The 20,202-nt window shown below is 47.9% G+C and overlaps 1 protein-coding gene across 2 annotated transcripts in view; it reads left to right on the top strand.

Moving 5' to 3' along the window:
* The first annotated feature begins 6,073 nt into the window (after positions 1-6,073).
* The window catches only part of DDR1 (discoidin domain receptor tyrosine kinase 1), a 77,621-nt gene continuing 63,492 nt past the window's right edge, over positions 6,074-20,202 (top strand). Inside the window, exon 1 of one of the 2 annotated variants that reach the window (XM_048482877.1) lies at positions 6,074-6,449. The gene's annotated coding sequence lies outside the window, so the exon portion shown is untranslated. The remainder of the gene's footprint in view (positions 6,450-20,202) is intronic. The other variant, XM_048482878.1, reaches the window with a different exon arrangement.

Below are 20,202 nucleotides of genomic sequence, written 5' to 3'. Positions count from 1 at the left end.
CGCCCTCGCCTCCCCGAGAGGCAGACTGCCTTTGAACGTGAAGGTTCCATATAGCAATTGCGACTAATAATGTAACTCCCTGAACTGGGTGAATCCCTTTCAGGTACTGCAATTCATGGATTCTCAACCTTTCGTACCTTTTATCTCACCAGTCTCTATCAAAGAACCTGTGTGTTTCACCATTGCATGGTGTGTTCAGATTTGTGAGTTGGGGCATTTTCTATAGTGTGATGATGATTTAGAAATGACCTGGTGCAAAAAATTTGGGTGGCTGCCCATGGGGGGAGGGCATCCAGCTCAGGTTTTGCCTAGGGGTCAGGTATGCCTTTGCCTAGGTATGCCTCTGCCCCCTTTTCTGAGGTGGGGGGGCTGGCGAGGGAACCTGTTACTAAAATTTTTGGATCCCACCACTGCCCGGAGGGCTCTTGCCCCGTACATGCTTCTCGCTTTCCACTGAAAAAGCGAAGGCATTTCTGGCGCGACTTTTTGTGCCAGAGTGGGGTGACGCCAGGGAATGCCACTGGTGGGTAATTAATACCTTCTGTGGCTTGACTCTGAGAATCTTAAAAAAAAAAATAATACTAGCAATTGAGTCTTGGGACTGTGATTAGTCAAAGCGTGAGCTCTACCAATGTGCTAAGGGGAAATCCAAAAGGCTTGGACATGAGGTAAGTCATCGTTTTAGCTCCAGCCTTAAATACAAAACTACGTTTTGCCCAGATCATGGAAAGCTATTTGACGGCTTATGGAAAAGGCTCCTAACATGAACAAAGGCTATAGAACGATGATAACTTTATAGATGGAATCTGTTTCATGTAGGTTGTCACCTACAACATACAGGATCTGGGGACTGAAAATGTAACGAACTCAATGCTGATTGTGGTGGGTTTTCCGGGCTGTGGTGGGTTTTCCGGGCTGTGTGGTCGTGGTACGGTGGATCTTGTTCCTAACAGTCGATTCCCCACTTCAAAAATGGAAGTAGATACAAACCGGTTTGGTTAGATTCAGGACCTTTTAAACACGGTTTCATGGTCCCCACTGCAGCTTCCGCCCCTTGTTCCCAGAAACGCAGCAGCCACGCAGGAGTTCCCACTGTCAGCAGGTCAAACACGAGATCCGCTCAGGGGCTGTCCTGATTGGCTGCAGAGTTGTGCTGGGGCGGGATTTTTTTATTTTCAAACTGACGGATCCACATCTGCGCGAGCATGCGCAAAACGATGCTACGCGGAGACGAAGAAACGGGCGTTTAAAGCAAAGTCCTGTTTCCGTGCATCTCCGTGTACTCGGATCCATGCCGGATGCGCATATGTAGCACTGCTTCATTGCCGCCTCGCTCCAGTCAATCCCGTGTCAAAACCGGCCCCATGTAGCTTCGTATCCACGTGGATCTCTGGTCCTGGCTGGCGCTGCCAGCATCGCGGCATTCAGCCCACTGCATCCTGATTGGATGGGAGGCTCCACATCACTCGCAAGGGCGGGTACTTCGAATCTGGATTCACACACCCCCAACTTCCCCACCACTCCAGATTGACCACACGTTTTTCGAAAAGGTCTACTTCCTTCCAGGTTCTAAAATAACGCGTGCTGGGTGGGTGGGTGGGGGGGAGCGCCAGAAACGGGCTGAATGGTGGGGAGTTCTGCAGGAAACCTGGATATTTGGAGTGACAAGCACGCATCTTATCGTGAGTGGGGAATCGACCAATGTTTTGCCACAGATGCAGGCAAAACGTTAGGAACAAGATCCGCCAGACCACGGCCACACAGCCCGGAAAACCCACCACAACCAGTTGAATCCAGACACGAAAGCCTTCAACAATAACACAATGTTGTTTGTGGAGTATAGGCATTTGTATTGATGTATTGATACATAGTTCAGAGGTTCATAGGTTAAGTCATCGGCTGGGATGGTGACTGTATTGATACAGAAATGCTTCTGTATGGGACAAATACAGCATAGAGCAAAATACTCTTTATAATGGGGGTCACTAGCATAGAAATAACTTATGCATGAAGGGCTAATTCAACCAGGTTGCTTCTGTGCAGAGAACATGCAGGGAGCCCCACGCTCGTGGTTAACCTTATTACAGTAATTGACTCGCAGCACTGAATGTTTGGAAAATGTGTAGAAAGTGTGGCCGTTGCCAATTCATGTCATCCCAGCACAGCATTACCGTCATCAAAATTTATTTTGATACAAAACCAGCTCCAGAAGATTAATAGTCAGAATAAAAATAAAAGGAAAGGCATATAATGTGACAAATATAAAGCAGCAAACATAAATTGAGTGGGACAGAAGAATAAAGCCTATCTCCCATCAACCAACTGGAAGTTGCTCCTGGCTAAAACCTAGTTTTAACTTGACAGCTTCATTTTAATTATCGGGTTTTCTTTTAACATGGATTTATCTTCGTCGAAGACCAAAGAGTTCTTTCCACAGCTCGTGTTCTGCATCTTGTCTGACTAAACAAGGAAGGAGAGCTTCTCGATAGAGACCTGGATAAGAAGAATTGCCAAAGAATTTCCTCTGATCCTTGTTCTCCAGCTAAGTCAGCCAAACAATTTCACTTGGATGGTTTTATTACCTGGACCGAGATAGTAAGTGACCTTCCACGTTTTGCCTTTGCAAATAAATATGCAGTTCTGGAGACAGAATGCAAATACTCAAGACTACTCAAGGAACCTCACTTCTCATACCTCTGATTATCTTATCTTACAAAAGGTAATTCTCTAGACCAGTGATGGCGAACCTTTTTGAGTCCGAGTGCCCAAACGACAACCCCAAAACCCACTTATTTATCGCAAAGTGCCAACACGGCAATTTAACCTGAATACTGAGTTTTTAGTTAAGAAAAAACGGTTGGCTCTGAGGCGTGCGTTACTCGGGAGTAAGCTTGGTGGTAGTTGATGGCTTTTCTTTGAAGCAACCATGCAACCCTTCGAACGGGTGAATCACGACCCTAGGAGGGTTTACTCAGAAGCAAGCCACATTGTCAGCAACCGAGCTTACTCCCAGGTAAAGGATCATGCTTTAGTTCTTTGCATGAAAATCATTGGGTTTAACAGTGCTTAACAGGGTTACCTATACTGCTTCCCCAAAACTAGGTCTTAGGTTTAATGCTAATAATCGAGCCCAGCGGCCCAGGCCAGCCTAGATGTGTGTGTGTGGGGATTCCCCCCACATATGATGAACTCTTTTTGTGCGTGCCCACAGAGAGGGGTCTGAGTGCCACCTCTGGCACCCGTGCCATAGGTTCACCATCACTGCTCTAGACTCACAAAAACCTTCCCTCCCTCCTGAAAGTCAGAGAAGCTTAGAAGGTTTTCTAAGTTTGTTAAAAGACAATTTATTAGAGTTAATTGGGGATCATTGTCTCCTGTTATAGTCATCCTTTAACAATTCTATATCCTTCAAGTGGGATCTATTACAAGAGACTTGATCTATAAATTATAACCATCATTCAAACCTTTCACCTCTCCAGTAGCTGCTCAAACAATGTGGTGCCCAACCTCTTTGTGGGGAATGTATTATGCATGGGGTAGAAAATGTTGACAGAGAGAAATTTTTCTCTCTTTCTCACAATACTAGAACCAGGGGGCATCCATTGAAAATGCTGGGGGGAAGAATTAGGACTAATGAAAGGAAACACTTCTTCACGCAACGTGTGATTGGTGTTTGGAATATGCTGCCACAGGAGGTGGTGATGGCCACTAACCTGGATAGCTTGAAAAGGGGCTTGGACAGATTGATGGAGGAGAAGTCGATCAATGGCTACCAATCTTGATCCTCCTTGATCTGAGGTTGCAAATGCCTTAGCAGACCAGGTTCTCAGGAGGAGCAGCAGCAGCAGAAGGCCATTGCTTTCACATCCTGCACGTGAGCTCCCAAAGGCACCTGGTGGGCCACTGCAAGTAGCAGAGAGCTGGACTAGATGGACTCCGGCCTGATCCAGCAGGCTAGTTCTTATGTTCTTAATGTGGTATTAAATAATTTGTAGATTTTCCTGATACTAGGTGAAGACTTTACATACACCAAAGCAGTCCCCTGGCTGAAAGCTCCTGAAAAGTCAACTCTCAACACAACCCTCAGTAACAAGAAAAAGCATCAAAGCAAGACACAAAGAATAGACAATAGGCAACCAATGGTGGTTGGGAGGAAGAAGCAGGAGAAGAGTCTGGATTTATATCCCACCTTTCCCTCCTGAAAGGAGAATCAAAGGGGTTTAGAAACTCCTTTCCCTTCCTTTCCCACAACAGATGCCTTGTGAGGCAGGTGGAGCTGAGAGACTTCTGAGAGAACTATGACTGGCCCAAGGTCACCCAGCAGGCTTCTTGTGTAGAAGCGAGGAAACAAACCCAGTTCAGCAGATAAGAGTCTGCCACTCGTGTGGAGGAGTGGGGGATCAAACCCGGTTCTCCGGCCATGACACTATGCTGGCGGAAGCGGTAGGTTGTCTTTGGCAGCTCATGTTGGCTGCTGTTGAGGCCGCAGAGACAAGTCTAAGCCTTGGATATACTGCCAGTGGTGGGATCCAAAAATTTTAGTAACAGGTTCCCATGGTGGTGGGATTCAAACTGTGGCGTAGCGCCACTAACAGGCCAAGGACACGACATGGGGGCGTACCGGGCATTCCTGGGCTGGGCTGTGGCAAGGACGCAGCCGCTGCGCCGGTCCTTGGGCGGGAAACGAATGCACGCAGGCGCAGGCTGCCACGCACGCCGGTGCACCTCCTGCTAGACTGCTTCAAGTTCTGCGCGCTACTGCTGAGAGGAGGGGCGTGACTAAGGCAAAAACCACGTGGCAAAATCACCCATTAGTAACCCCCTCTCGGCACACACACATAATTAGTAACCTACTCTCGGGAACCTGTGAGAACCTGCTGCATCCCACCTCTGATATACTCCCTCCGGCCCGGGGAGTTTCCTGTATGCCCCACTGAAATAAAAAGTCTAGGTGCATTCTGATGGGGAACTTCCTAACTGTGCCGGCAAGAGTCATTGCTTGAAAAATCTCCCATGCCCTGCCCTTTCTAAACTTTCACCTTGTTTAAGAGTTCTGGAAAGGTGGGCCAAAGTGTTATGATATTTTGGTTGACATGAATCAAATTAATTACATGGTGTGTTTTTTCCCTACAGAGCTGTTAACAAGTATTTAGCATGTGTACCTCTGCATACCTTTGGTTTTCTCCTTTGAAGGCCCAAACACCTCTTTGTAATGTAAGTTTCAAGCCCAGGTGCTTGGCTTTTAAGCTTTATCTTTCAGATAGTGAGCACCATGGGAACTTATAGCCCAGCATGCTTTAGGGCAGCGATGGCGAACCTATGGCACAGGTGCCTGATGTGGCACTCGGAGCCCTCTCTGTGGGCACGCAAACACAGAGTTCGTCATGTGGGAGGCGGAAAAATCACCCTCCCACAACAGGGTTTTTCTAATCTAAAACCTCAGCATTCAGGTTAAATTGCCACTTTGCGATAAATAAGTGGGGTTTGGGTTGCAATTTGGGCACTCGGTCTCAAAAAGGTTCGCCATCCCTGCTTTAGGGTCCACCAAGTGCTCTGGGAAACAGACCAGCCCAGCATGAAAGCAACAACACCCATTTGCTGTTGGCTCCCAGATAGACTGCTCTGGCACATGGAGGTTCCACTCGGACCTCGTTGCTACTGGCTGCTACACAAAACCCCCCATTATCAATGGCAGTCCTTTTTGGTTGCTAGGTCAGCTGGTAAGGGAAACAACAATGCCACATTTGAATCCTCTGCTCTTGACTGGGGTGCTGCTAATTCACCCCCTCCCCTCGCCCCCGGCAGGGCCAAGGCAAGGAGCCTTGAGCGTGGCTTTCTCTCCTCTCACAAAAGAAACCCCTGCCGCCGAGACAAAGAGCTGGGAGGGGAGGCGATCTTTGACCGGCGGAGAGTCCCAACTTTCCCTCGGGGTAGGGCTCGGAGACGGCGGCTGCCCTCCCTCCTTCCCTCGCTCTCTTTGCAGGCACCAGGCAGCGAGGGGGCCTCTCTTGGGAAAGGCCGGCGGAGAGAGGCTGGGGGCGGACTCCGCCTGCCAACAGCTGAGCAAAAAGGCGTGAGTTAATTTCAGAGGCCGGCGGGGAGAAGAGGGGCGGGAGCGAAGGCGAAGCAAAGCAAAGCAGAAAGGGAGGAACTTCGCCTGTCCGTCTGCTGGCGGCCAAGTCTCCGCCCCGCTCCGCCAGCAGGAGGGAGGCAGGCAGGCAGGCAGAAGGCGAGCTGGGCAAACGCCGCGTGAGATCAGCCCGGAGCAAGCGGCGCTGCAACTTCGGGGCCGGACTCGCTCCCCCTCCGGTTCCCACGCCCGCGGCGAGTGGATTTAACCAAGCCAGCCGCGCGGATTACTTCATTGCCCTTTGGCGCGGCGCTTCTCCCACTTATGCGATCTGGTGGATTTATCGCGGTTTCGCTCGCAGAGGGGAAAGCGGGGAAAGGTAATCGCCTGCTTTTCTTGGTGGCCACCTTGCAGCGGGGCGGGGAGTGTCAGATCGTGCGGTGGGTGGACGGCGAGAGGCGAGAGGGAGGGAAAGGAGCCGCGGGGGGACGTGCCCGGCCGCCCCCGGGTCGCCAGCCGCCAGTCACCTGCTGCCTGCCCGAAGGTGCCGGCGTGGATATTTATGGGACGCTCTTCGGAGTGCAGCCTTCTTCTTAACGGGATTGGATCTGAACAGGCTCTCCCTCCAGGGAGGTTTAAGGGAGGAAGAAGAAAAGTGTGCCTCTGAGAATGGGCAGAGTGCCTCTGACTCACAAGCTGTGTCGAGTATTAGCAGAGGCCCTTTGAAGTGGACTCCTGAAGAGAGTAGTCTTAAGGCCATTCATTTCAATGGGCTTTGGCTGGCATAATTGCCTAGGATTGGCAATTTTCAGAGGTTGTGGACATGCGGCAAAAGGCACACATGTGAAAGTATCTGTGACTGTCCGACTTCTTTCTTTCTTTCTTTCTTTCTTTCTTTCTTTCTTTCTTTCTTTCTTTCTTTCTTTCTTTCTTTCAGTGGCGTAGGAGGTTAAGAGCTCATGTATCTAATCTGGAGGAACCGGGTTTGATTCCCAGCTCTGCCGCCTGAGCTGTGGAGGCTTATCTGGGGAATTCAGATTAGCCTGTACACTCCCACACACGTCAGCTGGGTGACCTTGGGCTAGTCACAGCTTCTCGGAGCTCTCTCAGCCCCACCTACCTCACAGGGTGTTTGTTGTGAGGGGGGAAGGGCAAGGAGATTGTAATCCCCTTTGAGTCTCCTGCAGGAGAGAGAGGGTGATATAAATCCAAACTCTTCTTTCTTTCTTTCTTTCTTTCTTTCTTTCTTTCTTTCTTTCTTTCTTTCTTTCTTTCTTTCTTTCTTTCTTTCTTTCTTTGGTGGGTTTTGGCAGTGTTTTAGGGACACCAAGGGAAGTCACAACGCCGTAGTGGAGAAACATGTACTCTAGATAACATAGCGGAGTGCTAATTCTTACCTGATGAAATAGACACGGATTTTTGCACCTCTCTGGGTAACCGTGAGCTGGACATGACCTCACAAGTTCCCACCTCTACACCTTTCCTGTTCAGGAGTGAATTTTATATCTCCAGATAGCAGGATCATATCAGCCCTGCCAGCATGCCAATTGGCTGCTAGGTGGGCTGATGGGAATCTGTAGTCCATAACATCTGAGTGCCAAACGCCCACCACTGCCCCAGCCAGCACATGGGAGGCCCTCGGTTGGGTTTCTCCCAACAAATGGGAATCTTATAAAGTAGTTTTCCCACAATGGGAATCTTATAAAACCGAGATCAGGTTTCACCTTTTGTTGGCCTTTTTCTTATTCGGGTTTCGGCTGCGAGGTTTCCCCCAACAGGACCAGGCGGCTGACCCCAGCATGTGCGAAGTTCCCCTCCGTCCCCCATTTCTCAGCGGTGACGCCAGCTGCTTCCCAAAGGCAGGTGGGGATAGGAGCTTTATGTGTTTCCTGCTTATGTGCGGAGAATGCATTATAGCGTTCCCACTAATGCACAGGAGAGGAAGGAACTGTGTTCGGTCGGCTGAAAGTCTGATAAATGCAATATTTATAACAGTGACGGATAACCCGTCGGAGTGTATAGAGAGGATGCCGGAGTCACCATATACTTACTTTAAAAAAAACCAAGCAATACTTTTAATATAATGCCTGGGGATAGTAATACTAGCTCTACCGCGTAGGGTTATTATAAGATTTATCGCTCAGTTAATGTATGGGAGGCACTTAGGAAAAGCTCTTTATATGCATGTTGTATATTTTGATGATTAGCATTATTATTTATTGGACATAATGAGCGCATGCATGAGATCACGATGGAGATTTGTTCCCCCTCAGGTACTTTTTGACCGGCAGGAAGCCAGGATGGGGTTTGGAGCGACGAGGCTACTACTGGTTCAGATCCTTGCTTGGCCATAATGCGGATCCACACTTCAATCCTAGGCCAAGCTACTTTGGTCTAAACCAGTGGTGGCGAACCTTTTCAAGACCGAGTGCCCAAACTGCAACCCACTGGCGTAATGCCCATTGGGCAAGGTGGGCAGCTGCCCAGGGCATCACCTTGTGGGGGGCATCAAAAATGCTAACAAGCTAGGGTATTTTGGTGGTTTTCCATTTTTGGCCTGTAGGGGGTTGCTTAGTTTTTAGGCTAAAGCAGGGGTAGGGAACCTGCGGCTCTCAAGATGTTCAGGGACTACAATTCCCATCAGCCTCTTTCCGCATGGCCAATCGGCCATGCTGGTAAATGCTGATGGGAATTGTAGTTCCTGAACATCTGAGAGAGCCGCAGGTTCCCTGTACCATAGCTGCACCAAAATTTCAGCATGCATCAGCTTCCAAGAGACTGGTTCCAAAATGCTACCCCCCAAGTTTGGTGAGGTTTGGTTCAGGGAGTCCAAAGTTATGGACTCCCAAAGGGGGTGCCCCTAGTTGGTGGCTTTGCTTTGAAGCAGCTGTGCAACACTGTGAACAGGTGAATCACGCCCCTAGGAGGGTTTACTCAGAAGCAAGCCCCATTGCCAGCAACCGAGCTTACTCCCAGGTAAAGAAGTAAACACAGGCACCAGCCCTCCCAGCCGAGTCCTCCCTGCTCACCGCGGTGCGCGCACGTCATGTCCAGCGGCCCAGGCCATCCTAGATGTGTGGGGGAGCGATTTTCTGCCCCCCCCCCACATGACAAACTCTGTGCGCGTGTGCCCACAGAGAGGGCTCTGAGTGCCACCTCTGGCATGCATGCCATAGGTTCGCCACCACTGGTCTAAACCAACTGATTTCACTGGGGTGAGGCTGGAGTAACTCTGCTTATAATTGGACTGTGAGTGACCTAGGCCAAGATCAGCCTAATCGACTTGTAAATGAGGTTGAATTGGGAAGGGCGAGAACTGGGGAACAGCTCTGCGGAAAGGTTGAATAAAAATGGATTGGAAAAGGGTCGTGAGAATGTATCGTCGAAGGCTTTCACGGCTGGGTTCACTGGGATGTTGTGTGGTTTCTGGGGTGTATGGCTGTGTTCTAGTAGCATTTTCTCCTGACTTTTTGCCTGGATCTGTGGCTGGCATCCTCAGAGGATCCTATGAAGATGTTAGCCACAGATGCAGGTGAAATGTCAGGAGAAAATGCTACTAAAACACGGCCATACAGCCCACAAACCACACAACATCCCGGTAATGAGAATGTCCCTTCTTGTGGTTAATGTCTGGGTTTTCATGCTTGTTCAGAATTTAATCAATGCAGGGTTTAAAAACTGCATGTGCGGCTCACGCTGCTTTAAATGGAGTAACTGCTCCGGCTTCCACCTTTATTGAGCAATTGATTTTTTAATTTATATCCCACTGCACCGCATATAGAATCAGAGCAACTTACAGGGTTTTAGGTTTAGCCGCCTAAATAATTAAATACTTTTTAGTACGAGAGCGACCCAATGATTTTTTTTTTTTAAAAAAAGAATGAGGTAGAGAAATAAAATCTATGTTTTAGAAAATGCAAACAGGCATTAAAAAGGCAGTCTTTTCTCCCCAAGCGGACGTCCCTACAGCTTTCTCTGGGAAGCATTTATTACCCATTTAATTATTTATTTAATTTTAAAAAATAGGTGACCTTGGGCTAGTCGCACTCTCTCAGTCTAACCTACCTCACAGGGTTGTTGTGAGGAAAGATGGAGAACAGAATGGTGTGAGCTGCCTTCCTCTCCCCAAGGCATCTTACATCATTTTGTTCTCCATTTTTCCTCACAACAACAACCCTGTGACGTAGGTTAGACTGAGAGAGAGTGCGACTAGCCCAAGGTCACCTGTCGGGCTTCCATGGCCCAAGTGGGGATTCAAACCTATAATTGTTATCTGTACTATTAGCAAAATGACCATCATTACACCAAGTCGGAAAAAAGTATATAGATATTTGCATGATGCCATTTTCCTTTTTTCCATGTAAAACACTCTACAGATTCAGGAGCTGGGTTGATAATGGGACTGAGATCTGGAAAATGGCATTTGGTGGTTTAGAGAGCCAGCATGGCCATGGTGGCAGGGGCTGATGGGGATTGTAGTCCATGAACATCTGGAGTGCCATCGGTTCGCCACCACGGGTATAGTGGCTAAGAGTGGTGCACTCTAATCTGGAGAACCAGGTTTGATTCCTCACTCCTCCACATAAGCAGCAGACCTTAATCTGGTGAACCAGGTGTGTTTTCCTCTCTCCTCCACATGAAGCCTGCTGGGAGATCTTGGGCTAGTCATAGTTCTCTCAGAAGTCTCTCAGCCCCACCTACCTCACAAGATGTCTATTGTAGAGCGGGGAAGGGAAGGAGTTTATAAGCTTTGAGGCCCTCTTAAAGGAAGAGAAAAGCAGGATAAAACCCAACTGTTCTTATCCCATCCCTCTAGCCCCAACCTGAATCTATTCCTTTGGCCACTTTTAGTCTTTATTTGAAGAAGGAAAAAAGCTTGAAGAAGGAAGAAATTTTATTTCCAGATCTTCCTGAGGTCAGGTTTTGTCCTCCCCAAAACTTTACCCCCAAGTAAAATACTTTTTCGGCCTGGGAGTGCATGACAGCCACTCGTTTCTGTAAGGCGATTGGGGTGCACAGTCTGGGTATTCACGGAGTAGAAGCTACATCTTGGCTATTCCAGCGATCTGAACCATTGAGAATCTGTGTACAACCCGGTCCTTCTTTGGTGTCGGTGTGTCCTTGGATCTGTTTTCTGTATTGTGCTAAAGAAAGGGTCACCCATCTCCAGCATGTGGGCCAGACAGCAGTGAACACAGCCATTTTACTCAATACTTAAGACCTGTTCTCTGACCAAGGTGAACCCTGGAGACACAGGTGCTTTCATCACTGCAGCTCAGCTTACTCCCTGTATACTCGGGGCTGGATACTATCTCTGAGAGAGCCAGCGTGGTGTAGTGTTTAAGAGCAGGTGGATTCTAATCTGGAGAGCCGGGTTTGATTCCCCACTCCACTCAGGTGGAGGTTTACCTGGTGAACCAGGTGTGTTTCTGCACTCCTACATTCCTGCTGGGTGATCTTGGGCTGGTCACAGTGGCCTACAAGGTGGGGTATAAATCCAAAGGTGGGGTATAAATCCAAACTCTCCTCCTCCTCCTCCTCCTCCTTCTGTTTTCCGACCATTACTTGTTTTGTTATTAGCTGGCTCACAAACGTATTCACAGGAAGATGTTGGGGGGGGGGGTTGGCACTCAGGCCACAGGGATGCCCTATCCTTGCAGGAGGTTGGAACATGACTGAGAACTGATTTGTTTTCACAAATGTAAGCGTGGCTGAGAAGCTGAGCTTGTAGAAGGTCACGGCGTGTGTCATGGCAAACATCAAGTTTGCTTTTATCTGGGGACTGCATCTATTCCCTGCTCTTCAAGAAGCACACTGGTTTATTCGCTTAGCACATGTGTATATAGACAGCAGTGTGTTTGTGGGGGAACGGGACTCGACCTGGGACAAGCGGGGACCTGCAAGAGCAGCTGCCCCATTCTTTGCTTCCTCCGCTCTCCCCCTGCTTCTCTCGTTCTCTCACTCTTCCTCCCTCCAACCACCCCTTTCCTTACTCTCTCCCTCTCCTCCATGCCTGTCGCTTTCTCTTTCTGCCTCCCCATCCATCACCCTCTCTGCCCCCTCCCCCCCCCCAGCAGCAGTGGCTTAGCAGCTCTCCAGGAACCACAACAAATCTCCCAACTAACAAGATCCACCCCACTTAAGTTGGCAGCTCTGGGTTGGGAAATCCTGGAGATTTGGGGGGCAGGGTTTGGGGAGGGAAGCAGCCATAGACCTCATCGTCCAAAAAATCTTCCAAACTGAGCATTATCTAGAATTTGTCATAATTCTGGGTGATTCCCCAGCCCTCACCTGGAGGTTGGCAACACCGGTTCCCACGGCTGCTTTGAAAGATGGAGCCTGTGGCATTATTGAAGGGCAACAGGTATATTTGGAATATATAATCCTGTCAAGCAAAGTAACGAGCGGAAATGTGGATTGTGCGGCACATTCAAATTAGAATAGTTTATCTCTTAAAAGACTGGCCGTTTTACCTCAGAAGTTCATAATAAAACATAAGCAGAACTTTAACTTGAACTGAGAGAGAAAACATACAGTATATACATTAGCAAAGTATCACATAATGATAATTACATGCACGGCTCATGGCTAGTTGCAGTTTGGTTGCGTTACAATATCTTTTAGTCAGAGCACATTTATATCTCATTTGGTTTACAGAGCAGTATAAGAGCATCTTTCTTTTAGTTAGTCAGTCAGGAAGTCTCCTAGTGGGTGTGTGGTGAGGGAACAGAACACTACCAACAGATTTTATCTGTCACCTTTAGAATGTTCCGTGCAGCTTCCCAGAATTCCCTGCTGGTTCTGCTGCTGCTGCATGCAAAGCAAGGCTGGAAATTCCAACAATTATACCCTTCTGAGGTCTTTCCCCATCTCAGACTCCAGGCTCCACCTCTCAGATCTCCAGGAATATCCTAACCTGGAGTGGGCAACACTATCTCCCTCTCATCCAACAGCAGACAAACAACCCCCCCCCCCCCCACCCCACCCCACCCCCATTGATCTGCCCCTCTGTCTTAAGTTTTTCTATCTCCTCCCACACACAGCCTCTGCCTTGGAAAACTGTGGGTTTTCTCCCAAGTGGGAACCAAAGTGGCCAGTATTAGTCTCCTCGCCTCCTTTTTATCAACCCAGCAACCTGTTAGGCTGAAAGTATGTGACTGGTTCTTAATCACAGGGTGGGCTTCCTTAGCAAAATAGGGTATCGAACTTGAGTCTCCCATATCCTGCTCTGAAACTCGTAAGTACTACACTTAGATTAGGCTGCGCTGGTTTTTTGTAGGGTGGCTGCTGTTGAACAATAGCAAGCTGCCAGGTCTGGTTGAGTCATTCAAGTCAGGTGGTATCAAGTCAGCCAGAGGTTGCTTCCAGGCCCAGGTCTGCCAACCTCCAGGGGGGGAACTTGGATCCCCCATAATTACAACTGGACTGCCCCCTTGGAGAAAATGGCTGCTTTGGAGGTTATAGATGGCTTTATACCTCTTGCCTTCTTCAGACGTCACTCAAAAATCACTCCAAAATTTCCCAATCTGGAAATGGGCCAGCCGATCCCTCCTACCTTTTACTGGCAGAGCCAAGCTTGGAATCTGTGTTGCCTAGCAACAGCCACTGCTTAAAGCTACAGGAACTCTTTTTAATATAATTTTTGGGTTTCTAAAGCTCCCCATTGTGTTTTTTTTTAAGGTTTCAGATTTTTTTTTGCAAATCTGGGTTTCTCTTCAGATTTGTAGAAAGATCTGTCCTGCCGGTTCATAGTCCGAGTCGCTGGATTTAAGTATCCAAAGATTTGCCGACTTGTAGTGGGAGGCCTCCCGCCTTGCTCCTCAGAGCAGCAAGAGAAAGGCGTAGTGCCTGAAATGACATCCAATGACATGTGACATCACAACCGAAAACTCAGTGGTGACATCCGCGCTTCAGGTGACACTCTAGGTATTCACAAAAACTCCATGATAAGTTCCATAGAGTTTTTGGGGACAGCTTAAGCATGCCCAACACATTGATGTCACATCCCGATGATGAGGCAGATATGATGTCATTTCCACCCTAAAAGCTTCTGGGGAGACCGGCCAGTCATCTGGCCCCCTTAGTTCTACTCCAGAAACGTTATCGTCATGTAAATCACCTACACTTTTTGTTGTATAAGCTTTATGAGGGGGGTCCGAGTTCCTTTGAGCTGAACTTTTCCACAGCAATCGAGTTCTGTCAGTCCTGACTACAGAACTCACCATCCTCAGCTTTCGTAATGAAATTTTAAAAAAATTAAAAGGAGCAAGTTTCTAGTCCATTTGGCTGCAAGGACAGGCCCAAAGCTGAGATCAAGCAGCATAGCTCTTTGCCATTGCAAAAGCAAAATGAATTATAATAACAAAGATCTCCGTGTATGCAAGTGCATTTAGAGCAGCAGCCTAGAATGGAGTCCGTCTTCAGTAGTCTCTCTCCCCCACCCCTGTAATGTCAACAGGCACCTTAAATTAATTTTTAACAATATCAGAATCAGCCCTGAAGGACAGGAAAAGTACAGCCTCCGTTTCCAGAGACTGCCTACCAGATGCTACCAGATGCTGGGGATATAGAGAAAGGAAGAGTGTCTCCATTGTACCCTACTAGTGAACTCCCCTGAGGCGTCTGACTGGCAGTTGTCAGCACAGAAAGGGCTGAGATGCACTATTAGCCTTGTCCCAATTTTTTGTGCTCCAGGTGGGAACCAAGCACTCAGCAGGAGGAAAGGTTTGTCCTGAGGCCTGCAAGTGTAGCTGGTGTGGTAGAGCAGGGTTGCCATCTCTGGGTGGTGGAGCCTAGGGAAGGTGCGGTTTAGGGTGGGACTTCAGCGGTGTGTAGTGCCATTGAGTCCATTTCCCAAAGCGGCCATTTTCTTCAGGGGGAACTGATTTTTGTCACCTGGACATCAGATCTCCAGCCACCTCCTGTAAGGCTGAACACCACTCAGACAGGGGCTTTCCCCACTGACAGAGTTGAATTGGTTTCTACCTAGGTTCACCTCAGTGAATCCCCACTGCCACAGAGTTCAACATTGTTTTGTATCAGCCCCCCCCCCCCCCCCCCCCTCTCAGAACTGCGACATCTTTGTTGCAGTTATGAACTACACTTTTCTGCTGGAACAAGGTCGATACCGCTTCGAAACTTCGAAGCGGGGAAGCATCGAAACGACACCTCATCCGTTCAACCAATCATGAGCCGCTTTTGTGGCATGCGCAGAACGGAAGAGTCGTGGTGTGCAGAAAGCGCATGTAACTGTAAACTGTAAAAACTGTAAAAAAAAAAGAACGCTCCCGTTTCCCGCTTGGTAACACAAGCCAATCCAATGCGATCGAGGGAGCTAAACAGGCACCCAAGAGAATCCGCCCGCATTTAGCTCGGTTCCAGGGGGCCAACTCAGTTGCTGTGGGGACAGCCTGGAATTGCCCTCCACCGAAGGGAACCGAGTCGACCTTAGGTCCCTTCTGTAGTGGGGAAAGCCCCCTAGTCAGCTTTAAAAGGAGAACTGTATTGGTTTGGTTCGCCCTAGCTACAGGGTGCTGGAGCTGAGGATTCTTGTCCTCCGTTCCAGTATTTATTTTATTTTCAAAACAGACAACAACCAATCGGCCCTTTCCTTCTGCCTGAACCTTGATCTCTCATTGGTTCTGACGGAGCTACTTCGTTTCGATCTGGTATAGCTCCCTGGCTTGTTTTCCATCTCTGCTGCAAAAAAGGCGGGAACTGGTGGTTGCTGGGAATTGCAGTCCTGACATTGACAACCCAATGGTGGAAAATGCCATCAAGTCACAGCTGACTGAGGGCAACCCCATAGTATTTTCAAGGCAAAAGACGTCCAGTGGTGGTTTGTCATTGCCTGCCTCTGTGAGGCTACCCTAGCATCACTTGCAGTGGTGGCGAACCTTTGGCACTCCAGATGTTATGAACTACAATTCCCATCAGCCCCTGCCAGCATGGCCAATGGGAATTGTAGTCCATAACATCTGGAGTGCCAAAGGTTCGCCACCACAGACTTGGAGGTTTCCCATTCAGCTATTCTGCACAGCCGGCCGTGATCAGCTTCTGACAGCTGATGAGTTTTGGCTAGCTGGGGCCTTCCAGGTTAAGAGTTGCTGCACTTTCCTTATTTTATTCCATATTGCGCCCTCCCCCAACCAAGGCCGTACTCAGGGCAGTTAACACACACGTTTAACACATTCATGGCACAATAACAATTAGACAAAAAACAATGAAAGGAACCAGGCAAAATGAGATTTAGAGTGCTGAACTGAGAAAATATGATCCAGCCAGCCGCTTTGAGTCTTACCTGGGTAGAAAAGCAGAATATAGATAAACAAATGCATCAGTTGTGCAGCTGCGCTCCCTCTGAGGGATCTGGCCTAAGTTTGTCTACTCAGAAGTAAGTGACTTTTACTCAATGGGGCTTCCTCCCACAGGAGTGTTCTTAGGATTGCAGTCTCCGAATTCTGCTTCATTCACAAAGATTGGACGGGAGTCAGGTTAAAATCAAGTATCCGGGGCTGCCTGTATTCCAGTTATGGATTCCAATAGCCCACTTGTAGTGGGTGACCTCCCACCTTGCTCCTTAGAGAAGCAAGAGAAAGACCAAGGGCCTGAAGTGACATCCAGTGATGTGTGACATCACATCTCATGTCTGCACTGATTATAATAGCATACAGCCTAAAATACAACTCTCATTGTCATGCAGTGAGTGTAAACCCATAGATGAAAACCTCCTCCTTTTCCATGGGCTTTGTATAGGCCTTCTGGAGCAGTCTGTCTATGTTGACTTACCGAGGAACAAAACAGCGTGTCACACACTGAAGACGGAGGATCAATATATTCAATAAATGTATTTATATATATTATAATTGTCCAGTTACTGAATCCAATGATTGTACATCCAGTTTTTTGAAAAACAAATGAAATATTTTTTCAACAATAAAAGTTCATTTTTGAGATATATAATCCATATCTTCAATATCTACTGATCAAAAATAGTTCATTTTTTCAATATCTTTAGGATAATTATATTCCATATAGAAAGAACTTCCCAAACAACTTTTATTGTTGAAAAAATATTTTATTTGTTTTTCAAAAAACTGGATGTACAATCATTGGATTCAGTAATTGGACAATTATAATATATATAAATACATTTATTGAATATATTGATCCTCCGTCTTCAGTGTGTGATGCGCTGTTTTGTTCCTCTGTCATATACGTTACACACAATTTGGCTTGTTTTCATATGTTGATTTACCACCATGGCCCTCACAATCTGCAGAGCCTCTGTGGCAGTATCAGCCTCCTGAAAGTACAGGTAATTTTGGCCCGCAGCTTGTCTACCAGGTGGGAAAAATCACAGAGACCATCACTGGACATCACTGTAGCCGTGGAAAACCAACACAAAAAGTTTATAGCAGCCCTCCTCTTGTGTGACCAACAAAGCATGTGGTGCTGGTGACAAACCTGGAGGGATATATCTGGTCCTGCTTAATGGCACGTTATTTATCAGGTGGCATATTTGACCTCCATACTATAGAAAGGTTCAGCTACCTGTTTCTCCACATTAAGCCTCTGTTAAGGGGGCAGAACATTTTTCACAGGCCTGTTACACTGGCGGAACCACCTGTCACCCAAAATATGGACTGGAAGTTTGTCGGGGTAGGGATCTGACTCTTGCTTATGCTATCTTGCAAAATGCTACATCCAGTGGTGGGATCCAAAAATTTTAGTAACAGGTTCCCATGGTGGTGGGATTCAAACTGTGGCATAGCGCCAATGGGGCTGGGCGGGGCACGACGGGGGCAGGACATTCCTGGGCGGGGCTGTGGCAAGGACGCAGCCGCTGCGCCGGTCCTTGGGCGGGAAATGAATGCACGCAGGCACAGGCTGCCACGCACGCCGGTGCACCTCCTGCTAGACTGCTTCAAGTTCTGCGCACTACTGCTGAGAGGAGGGGCGTAACTAAGGCAAAAATCACGTGGCAAAATCACCAATTACCCTGTTTCCCCGAATATAAGACATCCCCGAAAAATAAGACATAGTAGAGGTTTTGCTGAGGAGTCACGCGAAATATAAGGACATCCCGAAAGTAAGACATAGCAAAGTTTTTTTGTTTGGAAGCATGCCCGACGAACAGAACACAGAAAAATAAGACATCCCCTGAAAAAATAAGACATAGCGCATACACTGTCTTATATCCGGGGAAACACGGTAGTAACCCCCTCTCGGCACACACAAATAATTAGTAACCTACTCTCGGGAACCTGTGAGAACCTGCTGGATCCCACCTCTGGCTACATCATAATAATAAACAGACGTTAGGTCTGTATGGAGACCAGATACCATAGCTGGGTGCTATCATGTGGTTCAATTGTTTGGAATTAGGGTTTTGACTTTGACTGTGGTGTGGTTTCAGACCAGTGTTCTTCAATGTGGGTCAACATATGAGCCTCAGAAGGAGCTACTCTGTCTGGGTCAGAAGTTCCTACAAAGCAGCCTTTTTTCCTTTTCTTGCTGTGTTTCGACCCTGCTGTGTAGAAAAGAAGCGAGCCAGGCAGGGTTGCCTGGCTACTACTCAGAGTGGAGCGTGCTTTTCAAAGAAGCATTGCCACTGTGTTCGCTGCGACACCACTTTTTGTAATTCCCCCAGAGTAATGTCGAGTAGCTCTAGGAACCATGGGAAACTGTACAGTTTTCCGACAGCTAACTTTTTTTGAACAAGCCAGCTGGATCAGACCAAAGTCCATCTAGTCCAGCTCTCTGCTACTCGCAGTGGCCCACCAGGTGCCTTTGGGAGCTCACATGTAGGATGTGAACGCAATGGCCTTCTGCGGCTGTTGCTCCCGATCACCTGGTGTGTTAAGGCATTTGCAATCTCAGATCAAGGAGGGATCAAGATTGTTAGCCATGTCGACTTCTCCTCCATAAAATCTGTCCAAGCCCCTTTTAAAGCTATCCAGGTTAGTGGCCATCACCACCTCCTGTGGCAGCATATTCCAAACACCAATCACACGCGCGTGAAGAAGTGTTTCCTTTTATTAGTCCTAATTCTCCCCAGCATTTTCAATGAATGCCCCCTGGTTCTAGTATTGTGAGAAAGAGAGAAAAATTTCTCTCTGTCAACATTTTCTACCCCATGCATAATTTTGTAGACTTCAATCATATCCCCCCTCAGCCGCCTCCTCTCCAAGCCTGAAGTCCCCAGGCGCTGCAGCCTCCTCCTCATAGGAAGGTGCTCAGTCCCTCAATCATCCTTGTTGCCCTTCTCTGCACTTTTCTATCTCCTCAATATCCTTTTGAGATCGCGTGACCAGAACTGGACGCAGTACTCAAGTGTGATGCAGCACCACTTTTCTTACTTTATATAAGGGCATGACAATCTTTGCAGTTTCCCCATTATCAATTCCTTTTTCTAATGATCCTCAGCAGCATAGAGTTTGCCTTTTTCACAGCAGCTGCCATGCATTGGTTGACATTCCATGGAACTATCAAGCTAAGACACCTAAATCCCTTTCCTGGTCTGTGACTGAGTAGCACTGACTCCTGTGAAGTGTGGCAATGTGGTTGGATTTTTGCCCCTATGTGCATCACTTTACATTTTGCTACATTGAACTGATTGTCGTGTCTTGGCCTGTTCAATAAGACGTGTTCGAACGATGTCCTTTATTGAAAACAGCGTCAGGATTAAGCATTCAGACGTCTACTGACAGAACTAAAAATTAGGTACCAAAACAGCTTCCAGTATACCTTCACTCATCCCCCCCCCTCCCCCATGCAGTTTGGCACCAGTTTCTGTTGCCAGTTCCCAAGTGGGGGGAACACACCCTTCCATTCTCACAGGAAGGCGAAGCACGGCCTTCACCAAAGCAAAACAATCCATACTCCCCAACATGTTGAAGCGCAAAAACCAGCAGGTGTCTATAACAAGCAAATTTAACCCCTGCCTAAAATCAGAACTGAAGAGCAAGTGTAACCCCCATGCTCAGAATGGGTTGACCCAGAAAGGGGTGGAGACTCAAAGCAGCAGGAGGCTGCAGAGCTCATGTAGTTTGGAGGAGACAAGGTTACCAGACTCGGACCTTGATTTGTATAAGCCCTTAACACCTTGTTAAGGTAACTGCAATGTTGTT

This window comes from Sphaerodactylus townsendi, unplaced genomic scaffold, assembly GCF_021028975.2.
Source record: "Sphaerodactylus townsendi isolate TG3544 unplaced genomic scaffold, MPM_Stown_v2.3 scaffold_25, whole genome shotgun sequence".
Taxonomy (NCBI): Eukaryota; Metazoa; Chordata; class Lepidosauria; order Squamata; family Sphaerodactylidae; genus Sphaerodactylus; species Sphaerodactylus townsendi.
This window is presented reverse-complemented; position numbering and strand designations above follow the sequence as displayed.